The sequence below is a fragment of the Lipotes vexillifer genome, unplaced genomic scaffold (assembly GCF_000442215.2).
Source record: "Lipotes vexillifer unplaced genomic scaffold, Lipotes_vexillifer_v1.1 scaffold153, whole genome shotgun sequence".
NCBI lineage: Eukaryota > Metazoa > Chordata > Mammalia > Artiodactyla > Lipotidae > Lipotes > Lipotes vexillifer.
Window position 1 is genome coordinate 4,409,747 of NW_006774670.1, and position 2,311 is coordinate 4,412,057.

The following is a 2,311-nucleotide window of genomic DNA, read 5'->3' on the forward strand; positions in this document are numbered from 1 at the left end:
GGGGGGGGGGGGGGCTTTAAAATACGGCTTTGAAATCCATTTGTTTGATCATAAAGTTATAGCTTTAGGATTATTTTTAAAGGCACTCAAATGTATATCAGATTTCTTTTGTTATTTACATGTGTGAAAATTTATTTAGAACAAAAAGTTTGAGGATCAGATTTCCCCGTTGAGTTGTGAACATGAAACTGTAGCAAACATAAGAGGGATCAGCTTAACTCAAAACAATGACCAGGTCTCTGATATTTACTAGGTATTCTAACTTCTTGGTTATAATGATCCCAAACAACCTCCTAAAAAATGAGCAGTGAGGAGACCAAGAAGAGTGAGTGAGATCCCAAGATCCTGAACCTCAGCCTGTACCAATATCTGGCTCTTCAGAGATAGACTGCTGACCCCTCTCAGAGTGATGCTGCCTTCCAAGGGAGATGTTGGCTGGAGTAGAGATTTCCTGATCTGGTGTTAGGACATCCAAAAAAACTCCTCATGAAATTAAACAACTGTAGGGGCAAAGTTTGCTAATGGGTTTCTGCACCTTGAAATAGTAACAGCTACTGTTTAGCAGATTTGCATCTGGAACAGGTGTTGTTCTTAAGCGTTTTGTGTGCATTACTCACAACAGCTTTCTGAGATCTCATTATTATCATCCCCTTTTACAGAGAAGAAACTGAGGCATGGAGAGCATGAATACCTTGCCGAGGGTTATAGGGACTATCAGGACAGAGCTGGAGCACACAGCCTTTTAGGGTACCTTTTTTTAGGGTAACATTTTCACAGAATGAGCAGCTGAAACAGCAGTCCTAACTACTACACAGAAACCATTAGAATCCCAACTCATAAAATCGAATAACTGGGAGAGACTTCTAAAGTTATCTGGGATTCTCTCCCAGGGTCCCAGAGGCACATGAGATATATTTAACTGTTCATTTTTTTTTTCCCCTCAACATTTTACTTCCTGAAGTTCCCTTAATGAAGATGAAAATTTTCAGTCAATGACATGAAAGTTGAAAGTTGAAAATAAACTGATAAACTGTTTTCTTTTTATTAAAGGGTCTTAATAATCAAGCTTTATAAAAACTCTCTCACTTTTCCATTTTCTCTGCTATTTGTTTGTACATATATATAATTGAAGTTCTTGTTCCCCCCACACACACTAGTTCATGTTCCCTTTTCCATGTATCTAAACTTTATCCTTTCGTATCGTCCCTCTAAGTATCAGGGTAGGAAGGTAAAGTGATACTCAAAACTGACAGTTTTCTTTGCTAATCATAAGTGAGAAATTAGTGAAGTAACTCAAGATAAAATGTACCTTTTTATTCTCTTCCTGGTCACTTCTTTGGGTGCTTGAAAAAGTTGTTGATAAGGGACATGTATTTACATTTTTACCAAGATAAAAAACAAGTTTCATTCAGTGACTCTCTTGATTTTTATGTCTAAATTTTATTATTCTTTATCTCACAAGACTGTTTACCCTCATCAAATTCTTTTCACCAATCTTTTTTCCCCCATACACTCTTGTATAAAACATTCACATGTTATTTGGAATATTTTAAGAACTTTAGATTCAAATTTAAAAGACAAAGAAGTCTTTCATTGCAGTTAGAGGCCAACCATCGATACATAAGCTTGTAATGTATCAAGTAATTAGATATTAGGAGAGCAAATGGATGGATTAGAACTTGTTAATTACATCAATCAGCGGGGGAAGCCTGAAAAAACTACAGATTTTTCCTAGCTCTTCCCACCTGCCATTTCTCTCCACCAACTTCCTTTCTGAAAAAGAGAAAGTTCATAGTAATGATGTGTAACCTGATTTGATTTCAACCCCCCTCCCCCCTGGAAAGGTGTGCAGGTGCAGGAAGGGGAGTCTGGGTGAGGAGCCAGGAAGGTAGGGAGGATGGCGGGCAGCCAGTGAGGGAGCCGGTGCTGCACCTGGAGCCTGGGTCTTGAGTCCTGAGTGAGGGGCTTCCTCGCCTGACCACTAGCACTGCCTGAAGTTCTCTCTCAAGGAGGAATAATAGTGACAGTAAAGGTTTGAGTTTGTGAAGACAGTAGTGCCAACTTTTTTTGGTGGGGGGGGGAGATAAAAATCAAATGTAAGTTGAGCCTCTTGAAGAGACTCAAACTAAATGCCAGTTATGTAAAGGATAAAATGTAGATACATCCTACAGCGTGGTTGCCTGAGACTTAGGAGTTTGACCTCTTCCATTTTCCCCTAAAGAATAATAAATGTGAGAAAACATAGTACAGCGTTCAGCCTAGTACCACAGAATTCTACAAGAAAGCAAATTTCAATTAAGGGAAAGAGACC

At 38.9% G+C, this 2,311-nt stretch overlaps 1 protein-coding gene across 1 annotated transcript in view; it reads left to right on the forward strand.

Annotated features, from left to right (window-relative positions):
* KLF3 (KLF transcription factor 3) overlaps nucleotides 1-2,311 on the forward strand; it is a 34,551-nt gene that overhangs the window by 28,686 nt on the left and 3,554 nt on the right. The gene's annotated exons all lie outside the window — the stretch shown is intronic.